General features: G+C 38.5%; 1 long non-coding RNA gene across 1 annotated transcript; it reads left to right on the forward strand.

The window, feature by feature from the left end:
* Positions 1 to 4,586: 4,586 nt before the first annotated feature.
* LOC116204622 lies at positions 4,587 to 5,523 on the forward strand. Its single transcript, XR_004156377.1, has 2 exons — positions 4,587 to 4,997; positions 5,330 to 5,523. It is a non-coding gene; the product is annotated as an uncharacterized LOC116204622 (long non-coding RNA).
* The last annotated feature ends 20,706 nt before the right edge of the window (positions 5,524 to 26,229 follow it).

Raw genomic sequence — 26,229 nt, forward strand, 5'->3', positions numbered from 1 at the left:
TTCTCTTATAAGCTCATGGATACATCTAATCAATATTCCGATTAAAGACAAAGAATACTTGACACTGCCCTCCCATGGCAATGTAAGTTTTGACACTTCACCTGCACATATCACATGAGTCTGAACACTTAAAATGAGAAAACATGATGCCATTAGAGACATACACTTTCATTTAGGAATAAAAGAAATTTCAAATGTGATCAATACTCTTAAATTGGACTACCTGTATTTATTTTTATATTAGGTTAATGAATTTTTTTATGTGTGAAAAAATATGCTTCAAATAATTAACTACAAATGTTTGTCGAGCTATCGATTGATCCTTACATAACTAAGAGGTTCTTCTCTCAGCTACTCTACGTATATCAATTCCCCATTTTTCTTGGACCTATCATATAACGGAGCCCTCGGGACTATGTAATAATGAAAAGGGAGGGAGAAAGCAAAGGAGGAGAAAACTATGGCTTGCGATTGGACAAACGAAAATAAGGGCAATTTTTTTTCAAGTCGAATGCTACTACAACTGGCCATGTCTTCACGAAACATCAACTAGTGGATCTTTTCATTAAAGCATTAGGTCGGGACATGATCTATTTTTTTCTCAGCAAGTTGGGTGTTCGGAATCATCACTCTCCAACTTAAGGGGTAATATTACGGTTATGGAATATTCCATGTATCTTGTATATTATCTATTCTTTAGGCTAGTCCTCTAATTTCCTAGATTGGCTACTGATTTTATGGGATTTTCCTTTTACTTGCTGATGTACTCGAGTCCGTATATGGACTCCATTCACAGTAATACAATTCGACTGAATATCCTATTCATCTCCTTCGTGCAAACCCTATGATCTTACGCGGAAGCGTGCTACAATTTTCAACACCACGATCAGTCAAATAATTTAATTCTTCCAACAGTAATTGTATCCATACAAGCAAGGTGTGGAATATTGAAGCAAATTGTGGAATATTAAAGCTGGGTGATAAGAGAAATCATATTTTCCTTGTTTTCTTTTTCTTAATCTTATGAACACTAATTAATAAAAACTTATCTATGTATCATATTTTTTCATTTCTTATATATTTAATGCTAAATCTGGAAATTAGATGAGCAAAGTTTTGTAGTTATGTGGCTCATTGTCCAGTTGCGTGTAACAACATGTGCGCATGCATATGTACGTAGCTCCCTAACTTTGGAAGAGGCAAAAGAAGTGGGACCCAAATATGTTCCCACCCAGAGAAACTTGAATATTGGACTTATTCAACTTGGGTGTGTTAGTCAAATGCTCCAAAGATATTCACAGCCGACGACTTCAATGGTAGCCCCACATCCCGTGCCCCTAAACTGATAATATTTCACACGACACGATATCACGACACGGAATTAAACAGGTTTGGATTGGACGTTTTTGATAATCGGTCTAAACGGATCCAACCCATTTAAATACGGTTAATAAGCGTATCTTACCGGGTTGAACCTATGTAACCCGATTATACACGATTAAACATGTTTATTTTAACATGTTTAATAGTGTTACTATAATCGTGTAACCCGTTAACCTATTTATGTATATGGATTTATCAAAATATCCTTATGTAACCCTAAGTTTCTAAGTTCCTAACCTAATTTCCTTTCCTTTCTTTCACCCAATCCAACACAGTATAACTGCACTTTTACTTTCACTTCTACTTCTCTACTACCCTCCCTCAGATCTCATCTGCGATTTGATTTCTTTCTTTTCATCCATCAATGGCGAAGTTCTGCTTCTTCGCTTTCATTGCTCTCTTCTCCGTGCACCTCGCATTGTCCGCAGATCCGGCTCAGATCTCGCTCTCCCCTGCTCTCAAGCTCTCCGCTGACTCCACTTCCACCATCTCCCCTTCAAAGCCCACCGCTTCACCGACTCCCTTTCCTGCCAATACGCCTCACGGCTCGATCTCATCCTCGCCATCGCTACCTCCCTTGGATGCGGCTCCCACCTCTTCCCCGTCCACACCCCCCTCCCCTCCATCTCAATCTCCATGTTAACGTGTAAACATATCGTGTTAACATGTTCGGGTAAACGAGTTAATAGAATAAACAAGTCATGTTAATGTGTCCGGATAACTAGGTTGATCGGATAAACAAGTTGTGTTAACGTATTCGAATAACGGTTATAATCGTGTCGTGTATACGTCTACCTATTATGACACGTTTTGATAAACGGGTTTAAACGTGTCTAAACGGATTGATACAGATATAAACGTGTCGTGTACGGGTTTCCAAAACCTGACCCGTTCAATAATCGTGTCGTGTACGAGTTATGACTTCAATGACACGAACCCGTTTAGATACAACACGTATAAACACGACACGACATGAATTGCCGCCCCTACCCCCCCTCCCGGGGCGCTTGGTCTCTCTCCTTCTACGCCTCTAGAAGAAAACCCTAACCAGAGTACCCTCATCGGCCCGTCCGGCTTTGGCCGGGCGCATCGGGTATCACCTCCACCGGGATCGAAAAGCCCGGATCCCCTCTATCTTTCAGTTATCTCCATTTCTGGTGGTCCTCCTCCTTTTTCTCCCTTTCCTCTCTTCTTCCTCCTTTTCCCTTATATCAGACGGACACGGGGGCTGCTCGGTGCCGCTCAGGTTCTTTTTCGATCAGTCCGCGGGTCACGGCCCTCTATCGTTCAGCGATCATGGCGTGTATCATGGTCACGGTCCTCGGTCTCCTATCTTGCACAGCATGGGTCACGACGCCCCTTAAAAGGCATGGATCTCTCTCCACTCAGGGGTCTCGGCGGTAGCTCAATATTCTCAGCGGCCTCCATCCCGATCTTTAGGGGGTGGCTGTGTTGGTAGGCAGCTTGGAGGTCATAGCGGCCCTACTACTCCTCATCTTCGTTTCTGGCTCCCAGAAGGCAGTGCGTCGAGGTGTCCCTCATTGGAGCAGCCTTTCGCTCCTCGTCGCGGTCACGCCTCCTCCACCACCGCCCCAGATTTGGAAGGGAGCAAGCCCGTGCACCCCGAATCATCATGCCGCTCCAGATCAGGCATTCCCGACCCGCTTTGATTTTTTAGTGCTCGACCCGACTTCCATCTCCCCGACCCGTCTGACAGACCTCCCGCCTATCCGAATCTCTCCCCGATGGCAGCTTCTGAGCTTCTATTTTGTGGATTACCGCCATCGCCCCACGATGGAATACCCGCGCTCTACTACAAATCGTGCCAAACCGCCTGCAATTGACTTTTATGGCTTCGGTCTTTTTTGTCGTCTACAGGTTTCGGCTCCTCGACAACGATATCTGGTATAAACCAATCGAGGAAGCTTAGTACTTTTATTTGATAGTCTAGCTGGTTTTGATTTGTTAGACCGTCATTGGTTTGAACCGATTAAAGGAATCTTGCTGAATTGATTTGAATGTTTTGGAATTGGGCCGTTTAGAAATTGGTTGATAGAATTGATCTGGAGATTTGATCTTGATCCTAGGTACGCATCTAAAACTCCTTTTGGCCCTACTTCTATATATAGCAATTTCTACACGAATTGCGCTATGCTCTGCTTCCTGATTTTTACTATGGTCCTATAGAATTTATCTTAGGAGGCTAGGAATGTTTACAACATATGGATGGATTTCTGCAATTGTACATAGGTTCAATTATTATGCTTTATTCACATGTTATCTTCTTTTGCAGTAATCTAAGTGGACCTACTGTATTTACTGTTTCTGTAACGTACCCTCTTAGACATTTTCTCCTTGTACCTATTTTTGTGATCAATGGACATTTATTGATTCTTGGACAAAAAAAAAAGACTTCAATGGTGACCCCATTGTGTTTTGAGTAATTCCAACCATCTCCCCTTAATTTATGTATTTTTCTTAATATGACCATATCGACCTTGATGATTTGTACGTTAATCCTCCGACACTACAGAACCATTTTCTAGGGGAAAAATAAAGAATGCTTGTAAAAAATTTTATTAGGTCTATAAGAGATCGGATCCACCTTCAAGTCAAAAACTTGAGCTGATAGGTTGCAGTCTCTTATAAGTTCGTGGATATATCTAATTAATATTCCGATTTAAGACAAAGAATACTTGACACCGCCCTTCCATGAGAAAACATGGCACCATTAGAGGCAGCTTTCATTTAGAAATTAAGATATTTCAAATTCGATCAATTCTATTAAATTGGAGTGCCTATATTTATATTTTTTATTAGGTTAATGACTTTTTTTGTGAGAGGAAAACTATGCTTCAAATAATAAACTCCAAATGTTTGTCGAGAAATCGATTGGCCCTTACGTAACTGAGAGGTTCTTCTCTCAGTTACTGTATGTATCTCAATTCCCCCATTTTTTCTTGGACCAATCATATAATAGACCCTTGGACCATTGTTATCAGAACCGGACCGGACCGGCCGGTTGAACCGGTCGGACCGAAACCCGAACCTATGTCCAGTCCGGTTAGCTAAAAAACCCAAAATGCATAAAAAACCGGTGAACCCAAAAAACCGGCCGGTTTTTTGGTAAACCCATTGAATCCATTTGAACCGGCGGGTTGCATGGGTTCAGAAATTTAAATGAAATCCGAACCGAAATCCCCTCCCGACCCGAAATGAAATCGAGCAGAAATCGAAAAACCCTAGTCTCTCTTCGTTCGTCCTTTTGTTCTTCATCAGTTCATCTTCGCTGTACGTTCCCGACTGAAATCGAAAATCTCTCAACTCAGTTCATCGGTGATCAGTCATCGCAAGTTTCGTCTCCTGCTTTGAGCTCGATCATCGCAAGTTTCATCTTCTCCTTCGAGCGATAAAGTTGGCTCCATCCTCTTCTTCTTTGAGTTGCAGAGTCCAGACCAAAGTCATTCCTCTTCTCCTTCGAGCAATAGAGTCCAAAGTGTCAGAAGATTCCTTTTCTCCTTCCATCATTCGAGCAGTAGCTTCTGTGATTGCAGAGTCTAGGCCAGAGTCTCCAGCATCCAAACTGACGACGGCACGGCAGCAGTTCGAGCACGGTTCGAGCTTCCTCTTCCTCTTCTCCTTTGCTTTCGGTGACTAGACCAAATTTAATTTACTTGTGGTAACCTTTGCTTGCGGTTGCGGTGACAAATTGAGACATTGGTTGGTTGATTTTGCTGAAAATCACTGTTTAATGAAGTTTTTTCGATTCCAAATTACTGGTTGATTTTGCATTTTGACTTGCTGCTGCTGAATGCTAAGGGATTAGTTGGTTATTTTTGCTGAAAATGAAGATTGAATGCTTTAGATGGTTGGTTTTGCTGAGAATGAAATGCACGGTGAATTCTGCACTATGAATGGTGAGGCATTTCTTTTTTCATCGTTATAGGTTGCTAGCTAGACAATGAATTCTGTTGGTGCCAGCAACAGCAACACACCCATGCTTCAGATGGTTGGATTAAGGATGTGTATGCCCTCATTCTTTTGTTGCAAACAAGGGTGCTTCATGTAAGAGTTACATTTTTTATTCATGATGTAAGAGCTACTATTTTGGAAATTAATGTAGTAATGCTTTGGACGTTACTTTGGAGTGTTGTGTTTGGTTGCATTCTGCATTTGAGCATTTTTTGCATCTTTTAATTCCATTTTAGCATATATTTTAGCAGTGATGCTTTTACTTTCTGTTTCTGCAGTGATGCTTTCACTTTCTATTTCTGCAGTGGAAGATAACATGATGCTTTCATTTTGCATAGAAGCATCACTGCAACATTAACAAGGTGTGTATAGTGAAAGGTCACTTTTTGTTGCATTGTAATGAAGCAGTTGCAACATTAGTAAGAATAAGCATGAATAGGCTTAGTTTAATGCCACTTAATGGACATCAGTATCGAAAAAGTGATGCCATTTTTCTTGTATTTCATTTTTTGGACACATATTAATTATTATCTAATATTTATTACTATTTTATTGTATTTTATATTTTTTTTTAAAATAATAAATATTTATTTATTTTATAATTAAACAAGCGATCCGACCCATAGAACTCCCGGTTGAATCCATAAATCCATGAACCCATGCCTCCATCGGTTCGATGTCCAGTTCGGTTCTGATAACACTGCCTTGGACCATGCAATAATGAAAAGGGAAGCAGCCAGCAAAGAGGAGAAAAGTATGGCTTTCGATTGGACAAGCAAAGATGAAGGCAAATTTTTTTTCTGGCTCGTTTCCTCATATTTTTCTCTCCGTCAATTGGGGTCAGCTGTTTTTTGGTTGAAATATTGGTTAATGTTCATATTTAGTCGTCTAGCAAAAAATAGAGTATGGAGTGGTCTACAGAGACTTTGAGATTATGTGGACATTTTCTATCCTCTCATTACATTAATTAATTACTGCTATCTCTTTCTTTTTTTTTCTTTTTCATCGTTATATTAGGAAGACTAACGATTCCGACTAATCTAGTTCGAATTGAATTGACCTACCGAACAATAAAAGTCAGATCAAGATTTTATGTCTCTTATTATAGTAATTAATTATTAATCTAATGCTGTAAATTGGTTTTAAGTCTACGCATAGGGCTACTAGCTGGCTATCCAAAGACTCGGTCGTGTCAACTGTCACGCCATGTCCATGATAGTTCGATTGTAACTTTATATTCCTTTCATGAGATTTAACAGTGTTCTCCGTTACTCTTGTTTCTGTTGTGGGAAGAATTTCAAGGCCGAGGGATGCCAAGGGCCTGAGTGGTTTACCGGGTGTTTATGATGAGCACTTGGAGGAATCTGTCAATATTACTTTGGACAATGATTGCCCTCGAAAGATTTTTCAAATTGTCTGTTATTGGATTTGGCAAAAGTTGGACAGATTTACGTTTGGAGAACTTTGGAAGCACTTCGTGTCAGGATTGGTCGACGCCGAGTTCGAAAGACACCTTCCGGTTTCATAGTGCTCCCACTAAAACCATTCTGAGCCTAATTTGACCCTTCTTTTCCTGTTGTAGTGTCCTTTTTCTCCTTGTTAGGGGTGATTGAGTACTTGTGTCTTCTATTCCACGAGAGGAGTTCCGATGGCTTGATTGCAACTTATCGGTGCTAAAAGTTGTCACGAGATAGATCCAAGCGGAGAGTACTATGATGAAGGTAAGGGGTCGGTTGTAACCCGTCTCTTCATATACAGGTCTCCATCACGGTCTATGATGGATTTAGGACTCGAAAATTAGTGGGTGTTTACAAACCTTCTTTTATGACCTTAGTATCGCACAATTTCATGTTATCAACTAAGGATAACAGAAATCAAAATGATGATTGAATATTACGAAGCATAGTCAAAATCAGAACAAAAATATTAAACAGTTTAAAATTGCCCTTCCTTTTTTCAAGATTTTATATTTCGAAATGTTTGTTTACAGTGATTGCATCATCAATTTTGTCAGCTTTGCCTTTTTCAAAATGAGTATCCAAACCATTACTGTTGCATAAATTTTTTTATTTGAATTTCAAATATATTTTCACATAAATTGAAAAATTCGCTACATGATAACATAGTTGTAGGATCATTTAAGATTTTTCATAAAAAGAGTAATTAAAAATCTTAAATTTGGTGGAAAAGTAGAAGTTTACTTAAATCAAAAGAAATCGCGGAGCCTTACCCCTCAGTGGACCGATCCGATTTGACTGGACTACATAAAATATATAAGAAAAAAAGGACTAGCTTTAATTTGTGAGAGTGATGGAATATATACAAAGGCAAAATTTGAGATTGAGAACAACTGTAAATGGTCTAGGAAATATTTTTATTTAGTAACAATAGAAGGGTAAGCGGAAATAGGTGAAAGACATAAGGATAAGCGAAAGTATTCTTAAATATAATTGAGGCACGCGTTTTGAATTCGATGCATTTTTTGACGTTTAAGAGAGAGCATGAGATATAGGTTCAAAACTATAAATATCATGCACCATAGATTTTTGTTTTGGGGTGAATTCAGATATTTAAAAATTCAATTGAGTTTCAACTAATTCAGTTGAATCCGGTTAACCCACTAAAGAATAAAACTCTTTCAGCGTTGATTTTCTCCATTCACAAGATTTGAACTTGAAATCTTACTTAAGGAAAACAAGCGCCGAACTGTTTGAATCAACCCACGTTAGTATCTTCAAGCATATATTCACATGAAGCATTTTTAGGAAGGAAAAAAGAGAGTCCAAAATACCAAAATCTTTATGATTTTTAGTACTACTCTCGCATTAATCTAAAGTAAGAGAAGGGGCTTGACCCCGCGAACTTCTAAAGATCATTCACTGAGCAAATACATGTGCATTTTTCTCTTCCCAATTTTGTGGAAAATCGAATTAGTCATCAAATTCACATGCAATTTCGTTTTCCTGGAAAGATGATGAGAATATAGTCCATAAAAAAAGGTCGGTACAAGAGAGGAAAAATGTCCAAGAAAAAATTACAAGAACACAAGTCAGTGTTATCAGAACCAGACCGGACATCGAACCAATCGACATATGGATTCTCGGGTTTATGGATTCAACCAGGGGTTCAATGGGTCAGATCACATATTTGATTATGAAATAAATAAATATTTTATTATTTTAAGAAAATAATATAAAATACAAGAAAATAGTAATTAATATTATATAATAATTAATATGTGTCCAAAAAATACAAGGAAAAAAAATTTATTTGCATCTGATTGCAAATGGCTCGTATTTATGACAATGCCCAATTGGTCAAGAGTTGAAGAAAATTTTCCAATGTCAAAAGAAATCGCTTAAGCAGATAGAATGGATTGGATTAGAAATAGAATACATGAGAATACAAGGGATGGAACGAAAAATATAGAGTAGTTACTTCCTCCATGCCCGCCTATAGATCGCAAACACAAACATGAGAATACAAGGGATGGAACGAAAAATTAAGTGGTCAGGCGACTGCGTGTCTTGAGGAATTACTAAAAGCTACCTTGCAAATGTTATCTCGGCCATTCATCTTGGCCACGACACTAGTAGGGGACAACAGCTGCATTGCATGCCTGTAAAGACGGGGAAAAAATGAATAAACCAAGCACTACGAATGAGGAGTAAAATCATATTTAAACTCGAGCATAAATATCAGATGAAATTCAAGACCTTAAAGATGTTTTATGTCCAATTTCTCCCAAGTAAGCCAGGCTTTCCTCATCCATCATCCATTCCTCCACCTGAGCATGGATCACGATAATATTCCCAATAAAAGAAACAACTTGCATAAATCACTAGGCATGATATTTATATATTTGGATAGGGGCAAAAGGGTGTTTTATTGGAAACTTGAAGCACAGGCAGAAGGAGAACCTGTATCATCTTAGTAGGCCCATAGGTTTGTGCCCGGATGATCACCAAGCGGTCCAACAAGTCTATAGGTATGCCATGAGGACTGGACATATATGTTCCCCTGCATATATTGCAATGCACAAATTCAAAACAACTCACTCTCGAAGGAGTTCAATACTTGCATTTTCCCGAGTCAAAATTCTTTCTTTTTCATCTTCCCAATTATAGCACTAATCAGTCAAATAGCAATGCAACTAAATTAAGGCTTTTCCAAGTTTGTAATGAGCAGATGCATTAAACTTGTCATCGCAAATGCTCTAGTACCCTGGCGAATGATGATGATGATTCTACTCAACAAATCGATGATGAAGTTTCAGAATTTGGAAGTCCTATAGCTGAAAACCATACCAGATCACACAGAGATGATGATTGCCCTTGGAGTGAGTGGTATTCAGCAGAAGACCCAGTTAAAGGTATTTACCTGCTTTTAACCTCAGTTAACCGATAAATTTTTGGTCTCTCCTTGGACTAGGACGCTGGTTGCGAACCTTGTAGGCAGAAGACAATAAATGAAGCCTAGGATTCTTTCTGATATAAACGCTACTTCTGTCAAAAGAAACTTAAATATTTTGATCTCTTGGGAACTAAGAGATCACCGCAAGCAAATAGTTACCACAATTAAAATTAAATTTAGTCCAGTCACTGCAAGCAAAGGAGAAGAGGAAGAGGAAGCTCGAACTGTGCCTCGAAGGAGAAGAGCAAGAGGAAGCTCTACTGCGTCTGAACTCTGGCCCCTGCCGTTTCAGGAGCTAATGTGCCTCGAGATGGCCGTCTCCTGTCCCCTTGTCGGTGAGGAATTCGCTCCTGGGTCATCACTCTGCTGCGTCTAGACTTTGGCCTGTCCTCTAGGCGTGAATTGCTGCAGGTGATATTGAAGTAGGAGGAGGAGGAGGCAAACCAACTTGATGGGGAGAAGCCGAGAAGAGACAGAATGAGAAGAGCAAGCTTGAACCCATTGTAAATTTGCGATGCTCAAAGGAGAAGAGGAAGTTTGGCCTCGAACTGAAGTCACTAATGAGTCGATGACTAAACTGAAGAGTGAAGAAGAAGAAGAGGGTTTCAACCTTCAGAATCATCAATCGATTTTGCTCTGCTCATTTTTGGATTTCGGGGGATTTCCTTTAAAAAATCATGAAACCATGCAACCGACCGGTTCGGATGGATTTGTTTAAAAACTACTCGATTTTTTGGGTTCACCGATCTATTTATGCATTTTCGATTTTTAAGCTAATTAGACTGGACATAGGTTCGGTTTTCGATCCGACTAGTCGAACCACCCGGTTCGGTTCTGATAACACTGACACAAGTATTACGGCGAGTCCGTCGGGGCAGCTACAGTGGAAGATATGTGTGTCAAAAACAGAAGATGAGTACAATTGAATTGAAGTGGTCATATCCTTCACCATAATCTTGACCTCCTCCAACAGTTATATATGAACTCTAGTCAAAAATGGAATGGAGGATCCTCAGCCTATCCCATAATCCATATCAAATTGTACTTCTTTGCAGTGCCTGGGGAGCCATGGGTAGTAAGGGGTTTTGGGTCAATAGCTAAGCGTAGAAGCCCTTCACAGAGCCATCCCAACCAGATCAAAGTAGCCGGAGGGAGTCGACAACTTGCAACCAAAGAGACTAAAAATGAGAGAAAGGCATATGTGTTAGTATCCGTAAATCCAACCAAAAAAAAAGTAATATCCTATTATTAAATGCATATATATGTTCTAGTATCCGTAAATTCAATAAGTCCAGGTCTGAGTGTGCCATCTATGAAACACTGGAAGATTTTGGTTTTGCCCCGAAGAAGTTCCATGCTTATTTTAATTTTATTTTTATTTTTTTCCCCGGTGAATTTGTCACGACCACGAAGAAGTTAGGGCATGCTTCCCCTCTCACGTCTTCCCTGACTTCCCTGGGCAACTTGCTGCCAGCAATTAATATTTTTTCTTTCTTTCTTATTAGGGTTGAAGAATGCCTTTAGATTGGACAAACAAATACAGAGGAAAAGTTTGGTTTTTCTTTTTAGTCTGTCAATTAATTAAGACCAATTTTAGTCGTCTGGCAAACATCAGAGTACAAAATGGCGTGAGGAGACTTTGAGATTGTGATTTCTGTGGGAGACTTCCTGTTTTCTCATGAATGCTTGTTTGCGTTTAAGTGCAATCACTTTTTTTTACCGCATCTTACCCCTTGCAACATGCAGAAGACAGTTTTCAACGTTAATTGACTGATTGCACCACAGATCTTTCCGACGTGGAATGAAATGGCTACCATTAATTATATATATATATGTATGCATATTTATATTTATATCCCATAGACTCGGTCAGAAGTCTCTAGCCATCCTTTCACCTCCACCTTGTCTAATTTCTTTCATTACATATATATATATATATATTTATTTATTTATTTATTTATATTTAATTCACTGAACACAAACCAAACTTTCCCATGGCTTCATCTTCATCTCCCTTCAATAATGTCTCCGTTTCAATCGCTTCCTCCATCTTCCTCCTCCTCTGCTTGCTGCTCAACATTTCTCGCATGTCTGAAGCTCAAGAGTGGCCCAGAAACATTTCCTTCGGCTGCTATATGTTAACAGTAAAAAATCGGCACACGAAAAAATTAAGAAAAATTTAATAGATTTATAAGAGATTAGATACCACAATCTATTAGTTCGAGCTTTTGGGTTAGAGATGGGCTCAATCACATATAGGTCTAATAGATATTTTACATGGTATCAAAGTGGGTTATGTTTTCGCGCGCATGTATGTGGATTTACATCACGCCATTTGAAAAGTCTCTTTGTTAATAGGCAGTCGAAGTGCGCCCGTATTTGGCCCGAGTGTGGAACTCATGGTCTCTTTGAATCTGAGTGCGGAGAAAAAAAAACCCGCCTCATATTAGTCCGGCCCAAGCGTGGCCTCATTGTCAATTGTTGTCTCCCCCTCTTCCCGAGCATGGAAGTCTAGTCCCGGCTCGTAATTATTTCTTAAGGGCGGATTGTTCTAGTCCACGTGGCATGTGTAGGTGAATGTCAAAGCCAGACGTTACCACGTGAGGACGGGTGTTAAGAGTAAAAAATCCCACACGGAAAAATTAAGAAGAATTTAATGGGTTTATAAGATATTAGGTACCACAATCTATTAGCTCGAGCTTTTGATTTGGAGATGAGCCCAAGCCTTTACAAGAACGTCGACAACCTGCTCTCTACTCTGAATTCCAAAAACACGGTCGACTACCTCGCTGGGTTTGCCACCGCCAAGGCAGGGCAGGGCACAACAGAGCAGGTGTACGGGCTCTTCCTCTGCCGCCGAGATCTGAGCTCGGCTGAGTGCAAAGCCTGCATCCATCTCCAACGCAAGTGAAGGGATCCTCCTGAGCTGCCCCGGGTATAAAGAATCCACCATATGGTATGACTTGTGCATTTTGACTTACAAGTACGAACCGATCTTCTCCACCATGAGGTATGAAACATATGCCTGGAAGTATGACGTGAACATCTCGGATGCCACCGCCACCAGCTTCAACAAATTGCTGAACGTGACGCTTGATGCCCTGTTCCCAAAGGCCACAAGTGGATTGGCAAGTAAGAGATTCGCGGTGAACAAGACCAGCTTCACGGAGTCATATCCACTGTACTCGCTTGCTCGGTGCACACCTGACTTGACGGATGATGATTGCAAAATGTGCCTCCAAAAAGCAGTCGGGTGGCTTCCTAAAGGAAGAAACAATGGGCGATATCTGTTGTTTCAAGCTGTAACATAGCATATGACAACAAATCGTTCTATAATGAAACTGCTGTCGCACTGATGGAATCGGCACCACCAGTAAAGGATTAGGTGTTTCCTGCTTCATGTTAGGGAACTATATAAGATGGCTTTTGGATTCATTGAACTCCACCATATTGGGCCTTAACCATTCTTTCGACCCACCATCAGTGGAGAGAACTCATGACAGCCTTGTTTCCAAAATTATTGTTGGGGTAATCATGTTGATTCCATCGAAATTTTTCTAATATAACCCAATTCCTTTGGAGTTTTGCGGGTCATGAGTCTTGTCCCGTAACACAGGCTTCTCTCGCAGGCAAACGGAAGTTATCAACAGGGGTAATTGTTGCCATCATCATTGCTGCCATTACTGTGACTGTGAAGAGACATGTATTCAAACAATACAAGAACGGTAAAGCATATTAGGACATCATGTTTTATATATCAACCACAATATCATCTAATGCTTTGTCCCTGTGGAGGCTAATAATATTATTGATGTTTGATTTGATAGTTGCAAAAGATATCAAAGCTGCTGAAGCCATGCAATTCGATTTCGCTTCAATACAAGCTGCCACGAACAATTTCTCTGCAGATAACAAATTAGGTGAAGGCGGGTTTGGAGTGGTATACAAGGTACAGTAAAAGTGTAATTTACCGTGATGTTTCCGAATAAACAATGGAGCTATAGTGAAATTTTTCGTATTAATGGCCTTCAAATCATTTGGTTTGACAAACAATTGATTTAGGGCCGGCTTCAAGATGGACAAGATGTGGCAGGTGAATAGATTGTTTAGGATCTCAGCCCAAGGTACTACAGAATTTAAGAACGAGGTCGAGGTAGTGGCAAAACTCCAACACAGAAACCTGGTGCGGCTACTTGGGTTTTTTGAGTGCACAATCAGTTGAATAATGCATTTTCTTGATTACCTGTAATTTGTCAATTCATGCACTTTATTTAAGGCCGAGCGATTTATTTAGCCAAGTTACACGTTCATTTCCCGTATGTGAAATTCTTTTAATGATTATTGTCTTATACCTTGGGTACTATGGGTTTATGAAGCAATTTGTGACACGAAAACCAAGGCAGGTCCATGAAGGTAGAGAATGCCCAGTCCTGATGGCCGATGCACTCTTGGACCCTCATGGACTCGAGGTGGTCGTCGATACACAAATACATGCACATTATTTAAAACTGAAGCATTTTGACTTACGATTTATCACTCGATCAAATATCACATGAATAATATGATTGTATGCAATCATATATCAACCACGATCATAACGCATGTAAACATGCATGCATGCACGAGCACAATATTTTAATGAAATCGATAAAATGACACTGACTCATGGAAGAGAAAAGGCACAAAAAAAAACACGTGTTGTTATTTTATATACGCATAATAAACGAGATAAAAATATTTTAAACGAGAACATGCACGTTGTTGGTCGGGAATCCAAGTAAAAAGGGTTAGATATCTTTTAAAAAGTGTCCAAGGACTGAATTGAACAATTTCAAAAGAACAAGGCTGATTTAAAAATTCGGTTAAAGTTCCAGGGACTGATTTGGAACAGCTCAAAAAGTCAGGGATTGCTTCGAAAATGTCAAATTCGATCGGGGACCATTCTGGATTTGTTAAGAACATCAAGGACTGGACTGGACTGAAAACGGTGAAAAGCTCCCTGGACTGATCTGCAAAGGCAAAAAGGGTCACAGGGACTGAACTGAAACAGATTGACAAGTTTCTTGGACTGATTTAAATCCTCAGGAAAATTCGGGACTGAGCAAAAAATACTGAAAATGTCCCAGGACTTGTTTGAAACGGATTTGAAAGTTTTGGACTGATCTGAGAAAGTAAAAAAAGTCACAGGGACTAAATTGAAACAAATAAAAAAGTTCCTTGGACTGATTTGAATCATTTGAAAATTCTGTGACTGAGCAGAGAATTTTAAAATTGGCTCGGGGCTTGATTGAAACGGGTCTGAAAGTTTAGGGCTAAGTCGAAGAAAGCGAAAATTATTGCAAGGACTGAACTGAAACAGATTGAAAAGTTTATAAAACCGGGTTCGAAATGATCCCGCTTATCCACACGGTCCACCAACACTCATTTCATGTCATCACCATCCAAGCAAGTATTAATATTAAAAAATGAAGCCCTAAACATGCCACCAAGTCGGGATTTATACCTAGTTCGGGAGAAAATAGTCTGGAAGTCGGGTCGGAACTTCGGGCGGTCGGGTACCCGATCGGGTTTGGCCGACCCAACTGGTGAAGAACAACGCCTAGGAGGGGAGAAGGCTGGTCCGGGCTGCTCGAGCTGCTTCTCCCAGCTGGCGAAGGAGCTTTGGGCTCTCCGAGGGTCGCTGGAGGTAGTCGAGACCGATTCCTAGCGGCCGGTTATCTGTGTTAACCGGAAAAAACACTACAAATCTGGTGAGAGTAAAAGAAACCGGAAAAAGAAACGGAGAGAGTGAGGGAGGTTCCGCGAGGAGGTGTGGCGGCTCCGCGCTCTTAAGGCTCCTGGTGGTCTGTTGTGGGTGGCCTTGAGGTCGCGAGATGACTCATTCACGGGCAAGAGAATGGCGTGAGAGGGAAGACCCGAGTAAGCCGGGGAAAAGAAAAAAACGTATGGTTTGGCTCGGGGTCTATGGGGTGCGAGCTGAGGGTGTGTGTGTGGAGCTGGGAGGAGAGGAGAGGAGGCCAACGAGCTGCGGGTTGTTCAGTGTGAGCTGTGGGAGTCTGTCCGAGGGTCAGGGAGAACGGACGTTCGAGAGATTTTTTTTTTTTTCCGGTTGGAGCTCAGAGTTCTGTCCCGAGAGAGAGGCGCCGGGGGGGGGTCTCTATGTTTCAGCTCGAGAAAGCTGGGGGAGTGAGAGAGAGAGAGTTCAATTGAGGGAGTGAGAGAGAGTTCGAGCTAAGGGAGTCCGGAGGTGGGTGAGAGTCAGTTGGCAAGTGGTGATGGTGACGGTACCGTGAGCAGGAGGTGAAAATACCGAGGAAGGATGGGCTTGGCAGGGCCTGCGCGCAGTCAGAAGCGACAGAGGAAGAAGAAGAAAGAGACGAGGTGAAGCTGAGGGAGACCACTCGGGCATAGCAGGGATCGCAGGGGGAAGGAAGAAGAAAGAAGAAAAAAAGGAAAAAGAAAAAGAAAGAAACGGTAGGTGGTCAGTGAGGAAAGGAGAAGGAAAAAAGGTTTTTTTTTTTCTTTCTTTTTGCAGGCTTCGGTCAGGGGAGCAGACTGGGAGAAGAAAGAAAAAGAAAAGGAAAAGAAAAAGGAAATGGAAGAAAGAAAACAAAAAAGAAAAGAAAAGGAAATAGGAAGAAACGGAAAGAAAATGGGCAGGAAGCAACGGTGAAAGAAAGTCAAACCCATTTGACTTTTTTTTTCAAAGGATTTAAAATTGATGCGCGTAAATCGTAAAATTTTAATCTATTCAATTAAATATCAAAAAAACTATATGGGACTAGTATTAAGTTTAGAAAAATTCAGGGATCAATGTCGTACAGTAAAATATTTTTTGGCCTCGAGTTTTCATCCGGGTTTTGAAAATTGACGTTGATGCATGTGGAATCCAAAAATGTCCCGTGGAGTATTTTTCTTTAAAAAAATGAAAATTGACGTAGAATTAGGAAAACACACCATTTTCAAAAGTCATGAATGCTCGAGCAATTAGTAAAAAAAATACTTCCCTTCGATGGCTAATGGAAATGACAATTTTGCCCTTGGTGGGCCAAAACGGGATACTGACACTCTTAGGTATGTTGCTGATTTTGTTTTATGAGTTTCTTTCATTGATTATGTTATTCTTAATATGAAATTGGAGGTAACGGGTAAGTATAAAATTTAGCGGTGGAAGGGAAATTGGATAACAACCCGAAAGGATGAGATTAAGATTAGACCCAATGATTATTGATATATAGGTTTTGTTGGGCGTTAGTGGTATCATTTCAAGAAGCGTTATTCCTTAGACGTATTTAAGTTAAATTCCATAAATGGATCACGGGGAGTGTTAAGGAAGTTTTATCTTCATTGTTTTTCTTGCCAGATAAGTAAAGTAGAGATTTGTAATTAATGGACTTTTTATGAGAGTATTTTCGACTCTTATTGTAATGGAGAAACTGTTTGTATATTGTGCAATGTATATTTTTAGGAGGAATATATGAACTGTAAAAGGGGTTTGATTAGTGATACGATCGTGTCATGTATGCTTATAAACTGACTTCTTGTTATATTTATATCTGACAGGGAGTGGAGGAGTGTAAAATGATGCATTCCGAAGGTTCAAGGTCAGTGAAATTTTTTTTGGAAAATTTGTGAGTAATCTATTTCATTGTGAAATGATATTAGAATTATGCAGGTTATTTAAAATGAATAATGTGATAACTAGAGATCGAGGAATTGATCTTCATATGCTGTGTGAAAAGATTTGAGAGACTGCCTTTTATGTGATCCTCTCAGTGAATTATGTAATGTGACTTTGCTGGGCTGATCTTGCATGCTCTTATAGTCATGGGAATGCTGGACATGGCAGAATAGAAATGGGGGCTCGATCGGCTGTTGATTCTATGGAATACAAAATGGATGTTAGACTGTTGAACCGTCGAGATACAAAATGGACGTTAGACTCCTAATGCCGAAGGATAATTAACAGCCCCCGCTTATGAGAGTTGATATGGGGAGATGAGGATGATTGATTGAGATGTGCGGGGTCACGGTACCGTTTGAATTATGTCGCGAGGGAATGCGAACCTGTGGCTATATTACTTGTTTATATTCAGTTTGTTTGCTGACATTATCTTGATATATATTATGATTAAGCTTGTCTGAATTTGTTGTGATCTTTAAAGATGTGTGTTGGTTTTTAGAATGTAACATCCCAATTTTATTCAACTCAGAATATACATATTTGTATTCCAAATTTTACTTTTCCACACCATATGGTACTGATCTAGGCCCTTAGATCCCCTCAGTCTAATTTGGACCGTTAATTTTTGTAAGTTCTAAAATTTTAAAAACAACATTGAAAAATCATAATGTGATCCATTTATTATATAAAATGTGATTTTCGCTCATGATTCTTTTTGTCAGCGTTCGATCCCATCACAAATTCGAGCTGATGACGTGGATTCATGTTATTGAGCCACGTGTTGAACCAAACCGGTTAAGCAAATCGGTCTACAAGAATCTCAACATACAGTTTAATAAAACGATTTCAATTGAATCATCGAATCGATTTAAAAAATAAAACTAGTTAGGTCCACCATCTCAACGAACGTCCATCACCATTGCACCGCTGCAGGGGTTGGGTTGTGCACGACGACCTCTGGTCGCCGAATCCAACGTCGTTTGGTGTCTCTGATGTTCCACCATCGTCGACCAACGACTGAGCTCAGTCCTCTTTCCGTGATGTCAGCAGGTAAGGTCGACTCGGCCAGAGGTCCACCGTCGGAGTTCTTTTCTTCTTCTTTTTTTTTTTTTCCTCCAGTGACATAAAACCCTAAATCAAGTAGATCTTTTTGGGAGAAAGAATCAGAAAAGATATGTTAGCATAACTTCCTTATTTAATATAATATGTTACCAAATAAATTCCATTAAATCAAGCGTGTTTGTATAAGAAACAATCTTAGTCATAGCATAATTACCTAATCCGACAAGAAATAAATTTAGAAATGACCGAAAATTATAATTGTAGAATTTGGGTTTTTTGTGTTAATTATTTTCCATGATTGCAATGGAAAAAATTAAGGTAACATTATATGTATCGACATATTGCGGTATTTGATCGAACCATATTCAATCCAAGTGATCTGTTATTGAAAATTGGGATTTCATTGTTAAAGTAGCCATTAATTAAATGATGATGATTTCTAACTAAGAAAAAAAAATTAATGCGGTGGTAGTCGGAAATCCGAAGGCTGTCATATTGACTAATTTTGTCGGTTTTATGATAACAGTTAAAAAAAATTGGTGAACCAGTTCAGTTAGAATTACGGATCAATTAATCAGCTGGTTCAACGGATGGTTTATGATCACTGATGTGGCACTTCCTCATTGGTTCACGCGTGAAGACTAATTTTATAACACTGGTAATGGTTTGTGGAGGAAAATGGGAAAGAAAAGAATCAAAATACTTAAAAAAAATTATGTACATTGGACAATCAATATTAAATTAGGAAGAATTTAAGAGCTCATATTGATTTGTACCGTATGAGAAATCTAAAAATCCCTATTGGAGAAGCACTCATATTTGTATTTTCTTGAAGAATTTGTCAATTATAATTTCTTTTAATATAATTATTAATTAATATAGTTTTTGTTTCCATATAGATAACCTTCAAATTTGCTTTACATGTGTCCCCTTCTAATTAAGCTTATTCTTTAAATTCTAATTGGTGAATTTCTTCCACCTCCTAACTCATCCCTTTTAAATGGCCATTCTTGAACTCTTCTCTGCCATTTGCATTTTCACAGCCAAAACCATTACTTTACAGAGAGAGACATTGGGCGACCTAGAGGGAATATTGAGAGAAAAATATGAGAAAAATTCTAGAAAATAGAAAAACGTTTGGTTTTCAATGTTCGATGTCAAGGTGAATAACCTATCCCTAAACTAGTATTTTTATCATCATTATGTTTATATTTTTAGAATTACATTTTCATGACCACATCAATGTCTCGGATCATGCATGTATTTTTATAAGATTGATTATGATCTTTGAAAATGAGTAGTGAGGTTTTGAGTCATGTAACTAAGATTGATGGAAGTTCATGAGTTATGTGGAGTCCCGAGCTAGTCGTAAGCCAAATAGTAGGAAAAGACATGCCTGGAGCAGAGAGACCGCCAATGTAGAGCCACCACTGTGGTCACGAGCTGAGAAGGGGCGTAAGGATTGAGTTTTGGAGGTCAAGACAATACTTTTACGATAACACTGAACTCGTCCTATGATCTGGCTAGTTTACATTGTGATTATTTACTAGGCGTCAAGCTCACCCCCCAAAAATATCCATTCAGTTGTTTTACAGGTCAAAATGGAGGTGAATTCGTGGCATTTTACCAAGATTTTTACTCGTTCGGTCGAAATTGTAATTTTCTGAATATTCATTATATATGGGGAAATTGATCCATATTAATCGATTTTCATTGTATAAATTTTTTTTCCGATTTTACATAGAACTTGGCTAAAGTTGTGATCTTGAAAAGTCTGTGATGGTTGATAGAGTTGAGGCTGATAATAGTTTGTAGGTATATTTTATGAGGTGTTCACACTAAATGTTATATTTTTTATGTTAACAAAATTGTGATATTGAACAGTATCATAAGAACTGTAAGAACTTGAATGAGTTTAATATATGTATGGATTATGTAAGTTGGCTATATGCAAATAAGTAAGTTTATATACACATGTACATGTGTATATGATACGAATTTATTTTGTGGCAGTAAGTTAATCGTTTCTCTATTGTTTATTGTCTGATTATATTATTGATACTTGATTTATTAAGAATAAGTATTTATTTAATAGTTTATTTTGCTTTGAAATTCTGTGCTCACTGAGGGGCAGTTCACAATGCATATTATTTTCAAATGAATTGGGAGTTAGCTTAGCTGTGCATGCAAAACATTTTTTTGATATCGGGGTCAGCTATTAGTAGCCGAGAGAATAGCTATTAATGTGTTGTGAGAGATATGCTATAAACAGTTCGTTTGGATGATAAATTTTCTTGATATATATATATATATATATGAACCATTTGACTGAATAGTTATTTGTTTTGGAAATTATTAAAAGGTTTGCAATATTTAGAAAAAAAATGCAGCTGAAATTTGGGGTAGTGACGGATCTGCTGCCCCAGGTGAAGAAAAGCCGCTAGAATAGAAGAAATGTGTTGTAGTGGATGCAAATATGCACCCCACGATTTCAGATTTTGGAATGGCGAGGATGAGCGTAGTTTTGAAATTATCTTATCAGCCATATCGTGAAAACGTTTGTTGTGTTGTGAGTCGTGTTTGGTTCTTGCTCGACTACATAGTGTGAATCCATCGACAAGTTCATCATCAACAAGTCTAGATGGTCGACGTGATCAATTATGTGTGCCGTTCTTCTGGACCTGACCTGAAGCTTTAAAAATGTAATTCGAATCCTTCTGAGGTCCTACTATATCCTCGGTCTTTTTTCTTCCGTTAATTGTTTCTTGGGGTACAATTAATTGAGGTCAATTTTAGTCGTCTAGCAAACATCTATATATGACGGAACGAAAATGAAAAGTCCTATTTTTCTTTTGGTGCACCGGAAAAATGCATAAATAAATTCATGTGAAGCGATGTTGGCGCAAAACTTTAATCATCCCTATGTGGTTCAAGTGCAATTACTTACCCAAAAAGAAATCACATGCAATTAGTAAAAACCAAATTCTTTGTCTAGAAAAGTTAGCCCACAACATAAAGGTGTATATCTCGGTATGAATCAACTCTATATATAGTTTCAAAATTTCCAAGTGATAGTTAATTAGCTAGCCATGCCTAAGCTTTCGAGGCTGACATCTAATGTACTTGATTTCGCATGAAATAAGTCACTGAGCATAGTTTATAATTGGATTTATTTCTTATATTCCTTAGCCTTGCTTATCAGTTTTGTTCGTTTCGAGATCTATAAATCTCTCTTATAAACCTCAATAAATATAAACATAAAGAACATTTTTTGCTGTGAAGTATCAAGAAGAGATTAAAGCCACAGGAAGGGTCCTGAGCATTGACCAAAGTATGCGAGATTTTGGTGATTTTCTAGGCTCCATTGATGTCACCAATCATCCATTTGTAGGGTGTTTGTATGCATGGAGCAATAAAAGACAAAAGGACTATCAATCTAGGAAGCTTGACAAAGTTCTTGTGAATGGTAAATGGTTTCAGGAAGGAATTTCTTCTACTGTTGAGTTCCTCACTCCAGGTATATTTGATCACAGCCCTGCTATTATTAAATTTGGTGAGGAGGAGAATTATGGTCCCAAGCCTTTCAAGTTTTTTAATTTCTGGACCATGCACCCTGATTACTTGAAACTGGTAGAGGATGTATGTCCTGCTGAAGTTCACGGGGATCCTATGGCTATTCTTTATAAAAAGTTGAAGGCTCTGAAGGTGCAGTTAAAAGCTTTTAATAAGGAGAAATATGGGAATGTGCATCTCAGAGTCAGTGAGCTGCAACAAAAGTTGAATTGTTTACAAAGTGCACTTTTGAATGTAGACCATTCTGTTAGGGATCTCATACGAAAGGAGATTAAGCTTAGTAAAAGTCTCCTTGAGGCTGTCAAAGTGGAAGAGAAGTATCTACAGCAAAAGTCGAGAATTCTATGGTTGAAAGCAGGTGACCAAATACTTCCTTCTTCCATAAATCAGTGAAAGAAAGGACCTCCAGGAATACCATTCGAGTTCTGTATTCTTTATCTGAGGCTCAGTTGGAGGAAATGAAAGCAATAAAGGAGGAAGCTGTGGCTTTTTATCTAGTACTTCTTGGCAGCAAAGACAGTTCAGTACAAGGAGTTTCTGTTGCTCAGTTAGCTCCTCTGCTCGTGAAAAAGGTGCCAGCTTCTATGCAATCATTGCTTGATTCCCCTATCTCGAAGGAAGATATCAAGGTGGCCCTATTTCCCATAGGCAATGAGAAATCTCCTGGTCCCGATGGTTTTACGGCCTATTTCTTCAAACAAGCATGGCAAGTTATTAAAGTGGATTTCATTGCAGCGATCCAACACTATTTCTCTTCTGGCAATATGAGGAGAGAAGTGAATTCCACTATTGTTACTCTTGTTCCAAAGAAGCCGCAAGCAGACCACATGAAGGACTTCAGCCCGATCTCTTGTTGCAATGTAGTATACAAATGTGCTTCCAAAGTCCATTCCAATAGGATAAAATCTGCGCTCTCTGATATTATTAGCTTGAATCACACAGCCTTTGTGCATGGGAGAAGGATTTTTGATAATGTGTTATTGGCCCATGAGCTCATTAAGAAGGCGTTTGATTCCCTAAGTTGGGAATTTATGAAGGCGAGGTATATCACTGCCATTCTATTTGTTATACTTTATTCGAAGAGAGGCAGAGGCTTAGAGAGAAAGAGAAAGAGATTTGATGCGCAACCAAAAAAAAAACAGAGAGAGAAAGGAAGAGTGAGAAAGAGACAGGATGTAACGACGAGCATGGAAGGGCAATGACCCGAGGGAGAACTAGGGAGATTATTCAGAGGAGATTCGAGAGTGACGAATGTGGCAGAGCAAACGGAGGTATGGGGGATGGAGGTGGAAAAGTATTGAATAGGGAAAAGCTTAGCTTACAATGAACTAGGTCATGGGCTACCTTAGGTATGTTGCTGATTTTGCTATTATGAGTTTCTTTCACTGATTGTGTTATTCTTAATATGAAATTGGAGGTAACGGGTTGTATAAAATTTGAGCGGTGGAAGGGAAATAGGATAACAACCCGAAAGGATGAGATTAAGGTTAGACCCAGTGATTATTGATATATCGGTTTTGCTGGGCGTTAGCTGTATCATTTCAACAAGCATTATTCCTCAGACGTATTTAAGTTAAATTCTATAAGTGGATCATGGGGGTGTTAGTTCGACTCTTATTGAAATGGAGAAACACTTTGTATATTGTGCAATCTATATTTTTAGGAGGAATATATGAACTGTAAAAGGGGTTTGATTAGCGATATGATTGTATCATGTATGCATATAAATTGATTTCTTGTTATATTTATATATGATAGGGAGTGGAGGAGACTAAAACGATGCATTCCCATGCTCAAGCTCGGTGAAATGTTTTGGGAAAATTTGTGAGTACTCTATTTCATTATGAAATGATATTATAATTATGTAGGTTATTTAAAATGAATAATGTGATAACTAGAGATTGAGGAATTGATCTTCATATGTCGTGTGAAAAGATTTGAGAGACTGCCCCTTATGTGATGTTCTCTATGAATTATGTAATGTGACTCTTTTGGGTTGATCTTGCTAGTTGCTTATAGCCATGGGAATGTTGGACACGGCGGAAAAGAAATGGGGGCTTGATTGGCCGCTGATTCAGTGGAATACAAAATGGACGTTATACCGTTGAATTGGCGGGATACAAAATGAACTTTAGACTCTTACTACGGAAGGATAATTAACAGCCCCCCATTTATGAGAGTTTTTATGGGGAGATGATGATGGTTGATTGAGATGTCCAGAGTCACGGTACCATTTAAACCATGTCACGAGGGAATGCGACCATATGGCTATATTACTCGGTTATATTCAGTTTTTCTGCTGACATTGTCGTGATATATATATATATATATATATATAAGATGATTTAGCTTGTTTGAATTTGTTGTTTGAATTTGTTGTGATCTTGAAAGATGTGTGTTGTTTGCTAGAATGTAAAATCCCAATTTTATTCAACTCAAAATATACATATTTGTATTCTAAATTCTACGGTGCAGATTTTAGGTTTTTCCACACCATAAAGCACTAATCTGGCCCTTAAATTCCTCTCAATCTATTATGGACCGTCAATTTTTATAAGTTTTAAAATTTTAAAAACAACAATGAAAAATCACGATGTGATCCTTTTATTATATAAAATGTGATTTTTGCCCATGATTCTTTTCGTCAGCGTTTGATCCCATCACAAATTTGAGCTAATGACATGGATATATGTTATTGTGCCACGTATAATATTGAACCAAACTGGAGAAGCAAATTGGTTTACAAGAATCTCAACCATACAATTCAATAAAACGATTTCAATTGAATCATCGAATCGGCTTCAAAAATAAAACCAGTTAGAGCCACCATCTCAAGGAGCGTCCATCACTGTCGCACCGCCGTAAGGGGTGGGCTGTGCACGACGACCTCTAGTCACCGAATTGAACGTCGATTGGCGTCTCTGGTGTTCCACCATCATCAACCAATGACTGAGGTCGACCTCTGCCGATGGTCCACCATCGGAGTTTTTTTTTTTTCCTCCGGTGATGTAAAACCCTAAAATCAAGCAGGTTTATAGTGTGTTTGGTTTTAGAATTGAGTTGAGTTGAGCTTTAACTTTAATTGATTTGTAATGATTATGATGTTGAATTATGAGAAAAAATGTGAAAAAGTAATTAATAGTTGAAAAAAAGTAATAATTGTATTGTTGAATTGTAGAAAAAGTAATGAATAATTAAAAAATTTATTATTAAAAATTGAATTGAATGATTAAAAAAATTGAAGAAAAATGAAAAATTAATAATTGTATGTTGACTTTGTTGTGTAGTAAGTATAGTTAAAGTTAGAATTAAAATCTTAAAATCAGATTACGAAATCAAACATATCATAACTTCCTTATTTAATATAATATGTTACCAAAAAAAAATTCCCTTTTGATTTGTATAAGAAACAATCTCGGAATAGATATCATAACATAATTACCTAATCCGACAAGAAATAAATTTTGAAACGTCCAAACAACTTAATTTATTTATTTTTCCTAAATAGAGCATATCGACCTTGATGACTTGTACAATAATCCCCCGGCACTATAGAACCATTTCCCAGGGAAAAAAAATGCTTGTGAAAATTTTTACTAGGTCTGTAAGAGATCAGCTCCACCTTCAAGTCAGAAGCTTGAGCTGATAGGTTGCAATTCTTTATAAGCTCGTGGATACATCTAATAAATATTCCGATTTAAGACAAAGAATACTTGACACTGCTTATCCATGACACTGTAAGTTTTGACACTTCACTTATACATGTCACGTGAGTCTTAATGCTTAAAATCAGAAAAAATGGTGCCATTAGAGGCATATGTTTTCATTTAGGAATCAAGAGATTTCAAATTTCTTAAATTGGACTAGCTGTATTTATTTTTTATATTAGGTTAATGAAGTTTTTTGTGAGCAAAAAAAGATGCTTCAAATAATTAACTCTAAATGTTTGTCGAGAAATCGATTGACCCTTACGTAACAGAGAGGTTCTTCTCTCAGCTCCTGCATGTATTCCCCATTTTTCTTGGACCATTCAAATAATGGAGACACTTGGGACCATGTAATAATGAAAAGGGCGGGAGACAGCAAAGGAGGAGAAAAGCATGGCTCGTTTACTTATCTTTATCCCTCCGTTAATTGAGGTA

Source organism: Punica granatum, chromosome 4 (assembly GCF_007655135.1).
Source record: "Punica granatum isolate Tunisia-2019 chromosome 4, ASM765513v2, whole genome shotgun sequence".
Lineage (NCBI taxonomy): Eukaryota > Viridiplantae > Streptophyta > Magnoliopsida > Myrtales > Lythraceae > Punica > Punica granatum.